At 25.5% G+C, this 16,976-nt stretch overlaps 1 protein-coding gene across 4 annotated transcripts in view; it reads left to right on the forward strand.

The window, feature by feature from the left end:
• Eip93F (Ecdysone-induced protein 93F) overlaps window positions 1–16,976 on the forward strand; it is a 136,269-nt gene that overhangs the window by 92,716 nt on the left and 26,577 nt on the right. Inside the window, exon 1 of one of the 4 annotated variants that reach the window (XM_067279737.1) lies at window positions 6,913–6,984. The exons of the other annotated variants lie outside the window; for them this stretch is intronic. The gene's annotated coding sequence lies outside the window, so the exon portion shown is untranslated. Of the gene's footprint in view, window positions 1–6,912; window positions 6,985–16,976 lie in introns of those variants that run through there. 4 annotated transcript variants of the gene reach the window in all.

Consider the following 16,976-nt stretch of genomic DNA (forward strand, 5'->3'; position numbering starts at 1 on the left):
CTTTAGTTATGGACACATTATATGAGCAATTCATTGAGAGAAATTCAGAAAAAAACAACTAATTACAAAAGAACTTGATGATAATTTTTAAAACAACAAGTTGATTTTTATTATTTGAAATATTGTAAATACAGTAGACCCACCTATAACACGGTAGATAAGTTCCATGTCATATGAATCCGTGTTGTACGAGTCACTTAAATACATGAGCCAATCACAGCCATCTACTGTATTTATCATTTTTCAATCAATAATGGAACATGAAATAACATTATCAAGTCCTTTTTTATATTATAAATAATATGTGCACAGTACTTTTAAAACACTACTATAATGTTATAATATATCAAGCTAATCAATTAAGTGAAGTTTCATATTATAAACTATATTTCAAATAACTCAAAAATTATTTTTACCTTATAATAAAATCTCTGTATGCAGAAACAATCATATTCATTCTGTCAACCAAATTTAATTTTAAATTTCATGATGAAATTTATAATTATAAAGGAAATAAATATAAGGCTACTGGTTTTATTTCTCTTTCCATTTAATTTTATGTCCGTTTAACTTTCAACGAAAAAAGTTTTTCTCACTAAAGATTCCGTTTTAAACATTTACAGTTATTTCAATTATATTTTTTCATAAATTGCACATATATCAAAAATTAATGGATACTTTTGTTTTTATTAGGTAAAGCATATCTGCATTGAATTTAATCCAAAATTGCTTTAAATATTAAAAGAAAAAGTAATCATTAACTTTTTAATTTATTTAAATAATTTAAGTAAAAGTATTGTCAATAGATGTGTGAGTATATAAGTATTAATATTATTACTTAAGACAGTGGTTTTCAGCTAATGAAATTTAGTACTGAGCAGTGATATAACATTTCTTATGTATATTACTAGAAGCATGAAAAGCACAGTAACTCTACATTGATAAAGAAGTAAGGGTGCTGCAAAAAAGTTACCAAGTTGGGTATGCCACTGTTTGAAAAAATTAAAAAACACCAACTAATGGAAAATATAATTTTTTCAAATCTTTTACTGAATGAAAGTTATTGCATCTTCTATTAATTTTAAGAAGTATAAAACTAAATGATAAAAGAGAAATAAACTTGGCTATCCATTTTATTTCTTTCATCATGAAATTTTTGAATGTTTTAAATTGGATGATTTTCATGAATATGGTAGTTTTCAAAGATAAACTCAGTGTATGATTTATTGAGTATCTGATTTATTGGTTCATTGAGATTTGTAAATATATTTCAATATTTATATTTTCTGCTCTCAGAATATTTTAGATGATGCTTCTTCAATGTGTTAATTATTGAATAAACTACAGTTGTTTCATTAAAATTAAATATTGAAAATATCACAGATGTTTTAAGCAACTATAATGAAAAGGTAAGAAATTGTGTATTTGTTTTCTTTAATATAAATTTTTAAAAATTAACTTTAAGTTTCTTTAATATGAGTTTCTTAAAATCTTGTTACTATAAAATGTAAACAGCTGATTAAATCTCATACACTATTTTTAAATAGTAAATAAAATTAAAGCAAAAAAATAAAATAGGATTTTAAAATAATACACATGGTGCACATTAGTAATTACACATATGGATTGAAATTACTTGTCTAATGTTGTATTCATGTTGACAGGTAATGTTGACATTAACCTTTCTACAGTGGGTTAGTCAGATATGGAGCTACCACGATGTAGTGGAGAATAAACATGGGAAATTTTTTAAGAATTTTTCCAAGTGTTTTTCTTGTTTCCATTTCAAAAAAAAAAAGTTTTTAAAACAGTTATGTCTAGTAAAGAAAAATCCTTTTTTTATTGTCATATAATTCCTTTTTTTATGTGAATTTTTTTTGCAGTAATTTTTTGGCTAGTTTTTGGTGATATCCGCAAAAATTCTTTGCAGATATAGATGTCATTCTCCACTGCCACGCGATTGCCCTTGACGGATGTATCTGTTTATCACTGCAGAGTAGTTAATTGGATAAAGTGACAAGCAGATAATCTGATTTTTTTTAATTTAAATTTTATGAAATCAGAACTATGGAATTAAAATTGTTGTGTTTCCAAAGCAAAATTCATTTTTTATAATAGCTTATGATAAAATAATATAAAATTTCTATATGTATGTTTTTTAATCAAAAAACCTTAATTAATAGCAATAATTTTCATTATAGAATTATCAAGAAAGTACTTTAAAATTAGCATCACATAATAAATATTTGTTTAAAACTATTAGTAAACAAAGAAATTTTGTTATTCTTAAAAAAATGTACAAAATATATTGGAATAAAAATTAATAAAATATATATTTATTACCAATATTTCTATTAATTCACATATCTGCAAACAATTTGGAATACAGAATTTTTTTAATTTTAATAATTATTAAATATATTTTTAGTAGTTATGAATATAAATTTTCAGTTTTTCATTTTGATAATACTAGTTGCTAATTACCTTATTGCATCTGATTCTAATTTATTGATATCAAATATATTTTATTATTCAAAATTTTTATTTTCTAATTAAAACATTTATGTTTATTTAGTACTGTATAATTATTTTAAACAGTAATCATTTTTTATTTCTGGTAAATTTGCTTTTTATGTTTTCTTAATTAAATTAAATTTTTATTTAATATAATTTAAATACAGTAACCCTCGGTTTAATGGACTTCAGATCTAATGGACAAAAATTTATCCTGTAGAAAAAATTATAGCTTCTTTTATTTGTGCTAAAAAGTTGGAACAATAAATCAATGAATACAAATTATTCAATGTACTTTTTGGTACACTATTATTTTATTTATACTTTTACAGTAAAAACTGTATAAACTAAAATTTCATGAGGTACTGTATTTTTTGGCATGTTTCTATTTTGAACAGGTTTTAGTATATATTTTTTTCAAACTACATCAATAAATGTCATATAATTAACATTCATTTTTTTTTAGTAAATTCATTTTTACACACACAAAAAATTCTATTACTGGCTTTACTGGCTTTATGATCCAAATTAATGCAAAGTGATTCCAGCCGAGGATGGGAATATTTGAATGCAAGAATTGAGAACTACTTTATTGCAAAATGTTCTTGCTGGTCTCAAGAACCTGTACTAAGTATTCAAATACCTCTCAAATGTGATCCTTATGAGCTCACATAACAGCCAATTTGAATACCCAAAAACTAGTGTCTTGCTCTGCTGCCAGAATTTCTAATCACATTACAGTAATATAAAGACCAAGTGATCTGACTTCTTGAGGAATTTTAATATTCTTAATTAATCATTTACTTGAATACTTGGTACTAGATATTTACTAATTTGTCTGTACAAGGCAAATTAACAGCACTATACTTGTGCTAGTCTTGTTGACTTCATGAATCACATTCATTGCTTGTTCTCAAGAATTTAATTCTTAAAAACTTGTTTGATTTTCAAATATATTCAATTCTGTCCTTGGTTATTTCCAACAAAGACTAATATTAACAAAACTCTTGTCACATAACCTTCATTTCCCTAAGGTTCAAAATTGTTCTTGGAATACAGTTTGTTATGCTCTGTTATGATTGTTATATTTGGGAGCATTTTTACCTATTTGTCTACAAGCAGAATCTTAATTTTCCACTTTATCCAGGTTAAGTTACATTCTTAATAACCAAAAACCTCTTCTGCTTCTGCATTGGACAGGTTTCTAGCATATAGTAAGATTTAACATGGAAAATTTCTCTATTCCAAAGAATTTTTTCCATTTTATCCGGGTTCCATTTTAGACAAGTTTTACTCATTTTAGACATTTTAATATATTTTGCACATTTAATTTCATTATTAATATATGTTTTTAAAACACTTGATTTAATGGACTTTTGACAATAGTGAACACTGAGGGTTTATTGTACATTTCTATAGTAACAATCTTGTTTATTCTTCTTTGTAATTTAAAATATATATATAAACTTGAATTATTGTAATTTTTATGAGAGAAATGCTTTCAAGGAGGATTTATAAGCAAGTACTTTTTTCATTCATTTATCATACAAGATACAAATATTTGAATTATTTCACTCATCATCCTGATGATGAGTGAAATAACAAAAAATAACTATTGTTATTATATACTTCATTAAAGCATTTCTTTCATAGTCTTAGTTTTTGAATTCTAACTTACTACTATAATTTTTTTTAAAATATAATTCATAAAATTTATTTGTTTATATCTTACACTTTTGCACCCTCCAAGTACAAAAATGTAATGTAGTTGATATTTAGAGGAAGTAAAATTAATATATTTAACAGAAAACATAATTTTTGATAATGTAGCAGATTTTATGAATCATACAAGGAAATTAAATCAAGCTAAGAAATATAATTTAGTATAGAAAATAAAAATGATAAATGAGAATATGTTATATACAAAGTACTTAAAAGAACAAGAATTAAATTTAATTATGACTGGTGGAGATAAAAAACTGATAAAAGTGAAATAATTTTATCCTTAATTATTAAATGTTATTTTGGTTAAATGAAGAGTCTATTTTGGAATTTCCACAATAAAAAGTAAACTACAGTAGAGCATCGATTATCCGGCTCAATTGGGGACTGAGGTTGGTCGGATAACTGAAAAAAAACGGATAACCGAAAAGTATGAAAAAATGCATTATTAGTATAGTATATTAATATATCCCATGTAATAAGCATATTAGTATATCGCTATTAACCTACTTTGTGTTGAATTTTCATCGATGTTAAGCCTAACAATTTTTTTTTAAAATAATAATTATTGTTAAATTATTTCTTTATTTTGCACAAAATAAATACAGAAATGAAGAAAAAATAGAAAATTAAGCCTGGTTTAAATACTGGCCTTCCTTTCATGGTCGAGCCAGTGTTTCCCAAGGTCCTAGAATATATTCTAGATCCTTGAGTGTTTCCAGCTAAACCACGCAAAAATTTAACAAAAATAATATTAAAGTAGCCAAGACAGCCAAATATTGTAGCGCCACATCACTAGTGGACATTTAAATTTGCTGACTAGAACGCGGTTGGTTAACCAATGTGACAGTTGATCGGGGGTCGGATAATCGATGCTATACTGTATTTGCTTATAAATAATACTTTTATTTGAAATAAAAAAAAATAATAATAAATAAGTAAATCTTTACACAATTAAATATCAGAATTTTAGTTTGATATTTAATGAGGGGGGAAACAATTTTCTGAAGTAAAAATGTGAAATAAAATTGTTAGTTATTAAGTAATGAAATATGCTCAATATAGATAAAAGTTAATTTTTCTGTTATTTTTTTTTATTTTTTTTATTTTTGTTAATAATGGTATTATTATGAAAGGAATAATTTTATAAAATAATTTCCAGATGATTTTAATGGATAATTTTATGACAGTTATGAAGAGAAAAGTTGAAAGAATAAATAGTATGTACTTGTCGCCTGTTACATTATTGTCTTTGCAATTTTAAAACCTATTTACAAAGAACAAGAAATTACTCTTGTATAAAGCTGGAATGATTCATTGGATTATGTAACATTTAGAAGATCTAACAAGTAAATTGAAATTGAAGATTCAATTTTAAATTTATGAAATATTTGCATTCACAAATGAATGGAAAGTGTAGAACTGTTTCAGAAATTTTTAGCAGTGTTTTGTTATTAGCTGCAAATGTAAGAATTTCTGAAGCATTAGCTTCAGAAGAAGAACAGAAGAAAAGAACAGAAGAAAAAAGTAAATTGTAAAATTAAAGGTAGGTGGAATTTAATATCATGGTTAAATCTTAGTTTGAAGATAATTTTATCATGCCATATATGTCAATAGTGTATATTAAACTTATTTATGAAATATAGGGAATTTAATATTATCTAAATAGAAGGCACTTGTGATGTATAAAATGACAATAATATCTAAAAGTATACTCATATTCATTTAATAGTTAATTGAATAGGACTATACTTATAAATAAAGCTTATTTTATGTAAAACTGATATGGAAAATGTTTCATAAGAATACTATAATTTTTATAAAAATGCATTTAATAGTCTTATACCTACTTCCAACGTAGAATAATCTTTTCCGATTTAAATGTAGAGTTTAGAATCTTTGAATAATAGGTTTGATTCTCAAAAAGTTTTAATGAAACCAAAAATATTCTAGTTTTAAATAAAGATGTTTACATTCTATAGAATAAAGTTAACATTTTAGAAAAATGTAATTTAAAAGAAAAAAAGATTGATTTCATACTGATATGTATGATGATGTGTAACCAGAAAAATTCTGCTAGCCTATCAAATCAATGGGAAATAGTTGTTTTTCTGCAAATCTGCTATACTGATGAATGCATTTTAATTAATTACCATGTCTTAATTTTTCCTATAATTATTTACTTATGTTTAATATTTTTCATCCCATCTCCATTTTAATTTATCTACTTTATTTACATTTCAAATTTATATTCGTTAGATAAGTTCTTGAAATGGATAAAAATTTGAACATACTAGAATTATGTATAAAAATATGAAAAATACATTATAATTTTCTTAAAAGTTTGTACTATAAGGAATTTAAAAAGAAAAAAAGATTAATAATTTTTATTTAAAAAAACTGAAAAAATTAATTATTTTAGTATTATGCCTAAGTTTATCGTGATCATTTTAGGATTTTTCAATAAAATTTTATTCGTTATCAATATTCTTGTGGAAGATTCAAATTCCATATTTTAACAGATTATACACATTATACACAATATTTTATTTGAAGAAATAAACAAATATTTTTTAGTCTTCTTGAAATTTGTTTCATTAAATAATATGAAAGAGAAATTTTGAAAATTTGAATTTAAAGTAAGCTTAACTTCGGATTTATAAACAAAAATAACACAACAATTTTAAAATTTTTTCAGAAATCTCACTTAAATATTCAGAGAAAAATAAAGTTTGGATTATCAAAATGGTATGTATGTATAAAATTTAAATTCTATATAATATATAACTTAATTGTTGAATTGTAAAATAATTGTTTTATATTAGTCAATTTTATCCCCATTACTTTCTAATTAAATAGAATATAACTGCTGTTTTCTTGCAGACTCTGTTGTACTAATCTTTAATTTTACTATCAATGTGTGAAAATAAAAATCTGTAAAAGTAATTTAAAGTCATTTGTTCAATTGAACAAATAAATTTAATTTAAGGTATTTTGTTTTCTATTATTATATACATTTGGAATCAGTTAATAAATCTCAAGTTTAATGTAATGTTGGGTATCATGTCATAGTATAGTTACTTTACTATAATGTAGAATAAAGAAAATATTCCATCTGTTTTTTGACTTTTCTCTATTTTGCTTTATATCAAAGTTATCTAATTTATATAATTTAATAATATAAATAATAGAATGTAACCTAATTATATTTAATGATTTGATTTGCTACTTTAAATTAAGCCTAATATGAGTGTTTAAGCTAATAATTGAAGACATGAGTGGATGAAGGTGTTACAAAGTTAAAATTTTGAGTGAACTGATGTTTAAGTTTTTATTATGTAATTTTTCAGTATAAATAGTGTGGGTATTAATAGTGTCTTTTAATTTTTGAGATCTTTGATTGATAGTATGTGAGAAACAGATACATTACATCTTCATTTGTACAGAACAAATTTTGAATAATTGTAACATAACACCTTCATCCACTTGTGCCTTCAGTTATATATATGTATATATATATGTTATACATATGTATATATGTATACACTAAATTAAATAATTTTTAAATATTAGAAAAACATGGTTTTTTAATGTATACATTCAACTTTGATCATATTTATAAAATTATAAAGTTAATCTAAATTTAAATATATTGATTCTAATTTTAAATAACAAATAAAAATTGCTAATTGTTGAATAAATACATTTAATTTTTTAATTAAATAGCACTTTTTTTGTCTCATTTATTAAAATATTAAAACAATAAAAATCAATTAATAATGAAAATTAAGAATTTGTGCTAAAATACCTTTTTAAATGATCTGTTATGGTGTTCACATTATAATATAATTATACAGTAAAGAGTCATTTATCCGAATCAGTTGGGGACTGGGGTTGTTCAGATAACTGATTATGTATGAAAAAATATATTAACTCGTCCGATGTTGAAATTTTTCTCTGTTTCTGTCGCTTTGTGTTGAATTTTCGTCGATTTTAAGCCTAACGAAAATTTTTATAATAATAATCGAGGCTATTGTATCGTTAAAAATTGTTTATTTATTTTGTACAAACAAAATAAATATATTGAAAAATATAAAAACATAAAAATTATACTTTAGAAGTAAATCTAGTATCAAAAAAGTTCGATTCAGCACGACACAGTCCGACTGGAAAGCGTTCGGATAATTGGTGTTCGGATAAACGACTCTCTACTGTACTTATTTACTCTTTAATCCATTTTTTATTAGCTGTAAAATTAAATGGTTATGTTTTTATATATCTTCATTATCTTTATCAGCAATTAATTATCTCTGTTAAGTATGTAGATGCATATCTTAGCATTTGAGAGGAAAGATAATCTGCATTAAATATTACTAGCTGCTAGCTGTATAAGTAGTATGAAACAGTGCTAGAAAAAAAGAAGTTAAAACAATTATTTAACCATTCTAGCAATCCATATAACTGGATAATTTTTATAAAGAACACCATACAGAATTTTGTTAAACACCAGTTAAAATTTAATATCAATTTTTAACTGGTGTTCTTGTAGTATGTTGTTTAATTGTCTTTTAATGTTAAAAATTTAGAACAAATATAAAAAGACTCAAATTAAATTTCAAGCACTCTCATTATTGACAACAAAATACTTTTCAAGAAGAAAGAATTATCTTAAAAGAACTTGAATAATTTTTGATATTTAAATTTTGTAAATGTTAAAAATGATATTTACCATATTTACTCGCATATAAGACAGTTTTTATTAATTTATCACAGCTTCAAAATTCTAGGTCATCCTATACATGCGAGCAAAAGATTCTTTCTGTTTTTTGCAAATAATTTTTGTGAACCATGTATTCGCATTTTTTACTGGATGCTTACCCTCTTGTATTTAAAAGCAAGTATTTTATCTGGGTTGTTTGAATCTTTCTTGTATATTGTCAGGAGTAAAGATGAATAGCAATAGGAAAAGCAAAGCTTTTGAATTGAATTCCAAATTGAAATTCCAAAATCACACAGGAGCATGATACAAGTTTTAATCCATTTTCCATGTGAAAACTGATGATTATTTGGAAATCAGAATTTGGAGTAACTCATAAGTATAATCGACGAAGAGTGGATTCGACTGTTCAGAATTGGCAAAAAAAAAAAGGTTCTCGATTGTGCAGCTTTACATGAACAAATGTTGATTTTACAAGATTTTTCCTTAAAGTTTAAAATGCTAGTAATTTTTGCAGGACAATGTGTACATTTATGATCATTTGATGTTTTACTTGTGATTAAATGAAATAAAATTAAAATTGTATTAATAAATCTAATTTTCTTTATTTTGATCTTTAAAGGTACACTTTGTCCTATATGCAAGGTGTTTTATATTCGAGTAAACATGGTATATTGAATTACACTTCCAAAGAAATATTATTTTGAGTTTGGGCAAACTATTAGTTTTTAATATTCAATTAGAAATAAAATATTTGAAGTAAGATTAGTTTTTCATTAAAGTATATTTTAGTCATATAAACATGCATGAAATTTTTCCTAGGATATTGACCATAATTTTGTGTGAATAACCTAAGATGGCATTTATCTTGCAGAAAATTGCTAGAACAGAAGTAAAACCTTTGCAGAATTTGTCACCAACCTATGCAGAATTTGTCACCAACCTATACCCAACACTTTGAGTGGCTGTTGAAAGCATAGTAGTTACTGGTGCATAGTTAAAAGATAACATTTCAAATGAGCAATTATTTATTGTGAGATCATCACAATGCCAAACTGCAATATTTAATTTAATTTAAAATATATGCTCTCAATTTTAGTAGTGTCTTGCTCCTGTACATCATACTTTTCCTGATTACAATAGAGTCATGCCAGTTATCTATCTATCTATCTAATCTCTCTAACTCTATTTTGGAGAAAATTTTTGAATTGAAGTAATGTGACTTCTAATATGGCTTAAACAGATCAGCATATGATTGTAAATCTTGATGTTTTGTGTAGGTAGATAGTATTTCTGAGACTTGTTAAGCCTATATATGCAGTCAAATCTCAATAAAGTGCTAAATAATGTTATCCTCATAAAGTGCAAATGAATACTCATGAATAAATCTTCCCTATAAGTATTAAATAAAAAACTTTTCAATATCTCTGAATTGCTAAATGTATGATTCGACATTGCAAATGACATTATGATCAAATTGTGCAAAATTTTCAACCTCATTAACCACTCAGCAGTGAGGGACGTATATATACGTCAAGGGCGATCGTGTGGCACTGGTGAGGGACGTATATATCCGCTAAATTCTTTTGGGGTATTGCCAAAAAGTAGCCAAAAACTACCGCAAAAATAAAATTCATGTAAAAAATGAATTATGTAACAATAAACAAGTAATATAAAAAATTTTTTTAAAGTCAGTTCCTACTTAGGTCAACAAAGAAAAATTTTATTTTAGTTACTTTTTATTAAATAATTACAATTAATATAAATAGGTATATACATATGACAGAATCGCAATATTAAGTGGCAAAATAGAAAGAGAAATCGGAATTGAACCCAAAGCATAAAATTTCTTCAATTTTATTTTTTGAGAAAAATCCTTCATTCTAACCACTAAGCCACAACTGCTAACTCATCTCGAAAATCATTTGGATAAAACGTCTACTTAAAACAAAAATTTATCAAAAAATTATTGATTTTCGCAAGAATTGAACTCGCATTCTTCACCTTTACGTGAAAAATACTGAAATCCTTGCATTTTACTGATTGAGCTACTGCCTGTTGATTTCAATTTTCATTACAAACTGCTAAAACTCTATTTAAAGTAATAATAATTAGGTTAATGTTACCCGTGGAATCGAAGATGGCGACGGGGAAATTTTTTCTCTAGATACTAGCCAGCAATGGGAAAATTTATTAACTTGCATAATGTGACAGATAGTACGGGTCCGCCCCTAACGTTTAGATCACTCGGTATTGTACTTCGAGATTATCCATTGTTAATCTGCTTCCAGATTATCACTCGATAATCTGATTTGAGATTATCACTCGATAATCTGATTCGAGATTACCGGAAATGCGGCCGTCTCAAATGTAGGGAAACAAAATTTCCCCATTGCCGTCTAGTATCTAGGGAAAAAATTCCCCATTGCCATTTTCAATACCACAGCTAATATTAACCAATAATTAAATTTAATTAATGAATTAATATTTGAACAAGAGATATATATAGGAAGAGTGTGAACTAATAGGAATTTAAAAAAGACTTTTTGTTACTAGACATAACTGTTTACAAAATCTTTTTCCGAAACGGACGGTAATGAGAAAAATTATGTGAAAAAATACTTTAAAAATTTCCCAGGTATATTCTCCACTACTAAGGGATAGCACCATACCTGACTATCCCACTGCTGAAAGGTTAATATATATAATTCTTATTGTTTAGTGCCCATTTGATTTAGTGCTACTTCCAGATGCAAATAAATGATTGTACTAGATTTGACTGTATATTCCATTATATTTACAGTAGTCAGGTTTAATTCATTTGTTGTTGTAAATAGAGAAAAAGAATGTTACAAATTATCATAATTGCCAAATTTGTATCTCTTCATTTTCACTCTATCTCAAACTGTCAATTAGAACATAAAATAAATAGTTATTGATTATAAATTTTAATAATTTAACAAAATAGTTTGTTCTAATAAGGATTAGATTTCATTTCTTTAATTGATTCCAAATGTATATACTTAATTAATTACAAAAATTTATCTATATATTCAACAATTAAATAGAATTTTTTATAATATAAATTATTTTATTATAATTTATATTCATTCATTCATTATTTGAAGGTGAAAAACCAGTTCAGCTTCTGTTGTCTTGGATATGAGTCATCTGTATCAATAGGTACATTCTGTTATGTCTGGTGCAGAATTTTGAAGAAGCAGTTTTCACCCATTGTGACAATTCTTTTGCAGTCAAAAGCACTGTATTGAAACTAATATAGTTAGCATGTAGTTTAAATATGTAATCTTAACTAACTATAGCATGTTTGATAAAATGAATGAATAAATAAATAAAAACCAAAACAAATAATTTCCAGAGTTCAGATGCATGTGTATCAATTAACTATTGATGTCAAATGTATTATTAATTGAAGAGATTAATAAACTGTTATAATAACTGTGCATGTTGTCTCTATGCTTGAAAACTTATGTGTTTTAATTTAATGATGTATTTTATTAATGGCATGTTTATGCAAATTCAAAGTTTTTTGTCAGTTTACTAGTTTTAATATTAATGGTTTGAACATAATTGTTCAAATATTTTTAATGATTAAGTTATTAAAAATGTTATATTTAGCTTTTAATTAAAAATTTTATTATGAGAATTTTAAACTATCAAACAAGATTTTATCTTCTTTTGTATAACAAGTTATTTCAGGTTTTTAAGAGAGTAAACTGATTTTATATTATACTTTGTTGTATAATGAATATAGATATTATTAAGCATCTATGTCATCTTGTATGATATATCTAACATTTTTATTGTAGAATGTTTTTTAATAGATAAATGAATCATTTTAAATATTACTGAATACAATAACAAAAAGAAAGTTGAATATAAACTTTTTGAAATGCAAGAATATTGAAATTAACTGTTATTATATATGTTTTATTATAAATATTAATTATTTTTTAATATTTATTTACAAAGAATTCATTTTCTATAGAAAAATGAATATCTGTTATTCCATTTGATGAATATTATATTCAGTATACGTTGTAAGTTATGATTGTTAATGCATTACTAAATATTATATATAATTCAATATTTAGCAACATACTATCATGTTGGTATGTAAATTATAACCAACTAACCAGTTTAGAGAGCCTAGGGACAATAAAATGTCTGTGACTGATATAGAAATAAATATACATTATAATTATACTAGCTGTAATACTGTTATGAACTTTTAAGCTCTTGTTGTTGCATAAAATAATCCTAATTTATCCAGTTTTGTCAATCTTTGAATTTGGGAGAGTACCATTCAGCAAAATTGGTATATTTAACTTAGAAAATATTGTCTGCAATGAATAATAATAATATCAAGTGAATTTCACCAATGCCATATTCAAGATATAATTTTATAATAATTTTTGAGTTTTGATTCACTTACATTCAAGAAAATTAATGACTTCTAGTACTAGCTAAAAATCCAAACCCACTTAAAATTAACTAAAGTAAATTACAAAATGCAATGTACTGTTTAAGAGTTATTGAATGATAAAAAATAATTGTTTTTACTTGCCATTAAAATTTAAAAATCGTAATTTTATCAAATGACAAAAACTAAAATGTTGCAATTTTTATTGATAGAATGTTCATTTTCACTGCAACCATATTTAAATTATTCACATGTATTCTGTTTGATCTACACAACATGATGTCCACAGGTATTTGCTTCTGCATTACTTGATTTTATCTTGCAGAAGTTCAGATAATTCAAATTTTTTTCCATCTGCCATAAAAGCATTCTTTTAATTGTTTTTAATTGGGAGGAAAACAACCAAAACATTGTATTTGGTGATCTTGTGGTAGCTATAGATAAGTGCGTTAGAAAAGAGGATAAATCTTTTAGTTTTTTAATAGAAATGAGACTTTTGTAAATCAAAACTTCCAAAACATTTTTCCTTTTTCAATTCTTTAGAGGAAAGAAAAGGATAAGGAAGAGGAAATATCTGTTTTTGATTAATAGACCAATAATTGGTTTTGCTGATAGTTATGCCATTATATTTTGGAATTCACAAAGATTGGATTTGGATTATGTGATAAAACTATTAAACAGCTGTTTGTGATTCCTGTCTGCCATCATTCTACATTCCTAAAATTTGGAGTTTGGATCATGTAATAGATTTCCTATATAACTGTTTGTTTCATGATTGGAATTTTGTTTTCTGTTGCCCAATGCAAACTTTATTTGCCATATAGTTTTTCTTTTAGATGCAATTCCACATGGTGTTTTCTGTATTTATTTTTTATTTTTTCCTTTATTCACGTGCAGTTCCCTTGCTCCAAAAATCCAAACTAGAATTTGTCTTGTATAATACTAAGTGTTTCCTTTGCAGCTGTGCAATTCAGTCACCTTTGCATAACAATCATAAAAGTTACTTGAAAAGTTAAGCTGTTATTACCCATGTTTTGTTATCACCATAATTTGGCAAAATATTTTTTCCATACATGAGTTGTGCAATTAAGATGGCTGCTAAAAACATTATTCAAACTTCTCTGTATATACAGGGTGGGCCAACGAAAACGAAACGGCAGAGTGTTCGTGTTCGTCCAAGCAAATCTCTCAGACAGGTCGATTTTATTCTCGAGGGGACATCTTATGCAATAAAGTTTTTGCAAATCTGAATATTAGCTAAACAAACATTTTTTTTTCGAAATAAATGTTTGTTTAGTTAATACAAAATAAATGAGTTTTTAAAATTGTTGTCTGTTGTATTCAGAATCAGAAAAACTTTATTGCAAAAGATGTCCCCTCAAGAATAAACCTGTCCGACCTGTCCGAGCGATTTGCTTGGACGAACACAAACACTCTGCCGTTTCGTTTTCGTTGGCCCACCCTGTATATATTTTTATGGAAGGGGAACCCAGGTTAGGTAGTACTTTTTCTATCAAAGAATTATTGATATGTTTGTAATTATGTTTGAATTATAATTAAATGATATAAACAAATAAAGGAAAATAATAGTCCTTAGACAAAGAATAAATACTATATTTATATTATATAAAGTATACAGTATTACCTGGTATAAAGCAAAAATTACTAGGAGGTTATTTTTGCTTCATACCAGAAAGAAGATAGGCTGATTTCTAAGCTTTATTATCTTATAAAATGTATTTAATACAATTATTTTTGTACTAGGGATCTTTATCCCTTTGCTTTGTTCACTTGTACAAAAATTTACCCACAAGCTTTGTCCACTTGTTCAAAAATTTTGTGATGATTTTAAACTATGTATTTTATAATAAATCTATATATATATTTTATAATGTATTTTATAATATATGTAAATATAATATAATATATATATATATATATACATACAGAGTAGATGCCACACATTCCTTGACTACAAATTTTAACTCATGTAAGATTAACCACAAAACAAAAGTAAAAATATCTGTAAGAAAGAAACTATTTGTCTGTTTTTTGTTTTTCTATTAACAGCAAAACAACAAAATTAATTGTGAAAAAGAAAAAGACAAAGCTTATATTTATTTAGAAAAAATTAAAGAAACTTTATATGTTATCTTTTCAAATTTGTAACATGTATTCCATCTCACAGGATGTTTCAAATTTTGTGTTTTACATCAGAACTTTCTTGCCTGAGAATGACAGTAATACGTTGTTGTAAGTACTTGTGTAAATTTCGTTCAATTAAATTCTTTATAACGCCAAAAGACAGCTGCATTTTTCTTTATTTTTTCCATGTGATTTTGGCATTAAATGCCTTGTCATTTTGTATTTATTTAAAATGTTCTATTGAAATAGATCCCAAGATATACAATTTAGGCAGGCATACAAAAAATGCACTGCATGAGTGCTATCCACACATTACTAATAATTAAAATAATGGCTAATCTGGCTGTGGTGTCCTAACTAGTTTTGGTGATGCCCCTAAGTTCTGCAGTGCACACAGTCTAAGAAACACTGCTATAGACTATTGAATGTTTTGTTTTGTTTTCTGTTTGCAATGCATTGTAACATTCTTCTAAATAAATTTTCCAAAATTGTAATAAGATGGAATGTAATTCTGATACCTGGTTTTCTTACATCAACATATAAGAAAATCAGGAATCAGAATTATATTTCATTACTTGCAAATGAAAGAGAAGCAGGCATTTATAAATTTAAAAAGTGTTGCTATTTTAATTAAGTGAGGAATAAATAAAAAAAATGTTTCATGGTAGTAATGGAAATGAAATAGTTGGATTCAACAATGCAATTTAAATACATGGAAGATATCTTACTTGCATCCAAATGTTTTGACTTACAGAAAACATTTTCTGGCAGCCAAGTGGTGTGATGCTTGCTTGCTTTGCACATTTCACAGTGTGAAGATTGCCAAACAGATTACATTGCTTCAAATTTTAATTAAATTTGTTTAGTCGCTGTATATATGTTTAATAGGTGGTTGTCTCTTTAATCCGAAAACATTCGGTAGACTAACTTACAGCTGAGCTGTAAGTTAGTCTACCGAATGTTTTCGGATTAAAGAGACAACCACCTATTAAGATTACATTGCATTATTCTTACAACAATCCATTAAATTTTAATAGTCTGCATAGAGCTGCAGACATAAACAGTATAATAATTTCAGAAGATAGAACTGAATTAATTTGTAAACCACTTAACCAAAAAGATGGGATAAGAATATTTTAATAAGCCTATACATTTAACAATGAGATGAGACCTATTAGTTTTAAGCTGGATCAAAGCAGTAGAAATACAGTAATTTATTTTCTTCAATATATGTAAATTGAAAAAGTTATTATAAATTTAAAGGTTAATCACTTAAATTAAAATATAATGAATTATTCTACAAAAAATTTAAATTTGGATATAGTTGGCATAAAAATGCACATTTTTATGCCAGTTTGCATTGAGCAAGCAATATATAGATATCTTAGATGGGACAACTAGCAGTGATTTAAGAATTATGAATTCAAATCTTTT

The sequence above is a fragment of the Centruroides vittatus genome, unplaced genomic scaffold (assembly GCF_030686945.1).
Source record: "Centruroides vittatus isolate TY-2023 unplaced genomic scaffold, ASM3068694v2 contig_876, whole genome shotgun sequence".
Classification (NCBI taxonomy): Eukaryota; Metazoa; Arthropoda; class Arachnida; order Scorpiones; family Buthidae; genus Centruroides; species Centruroides vittatus.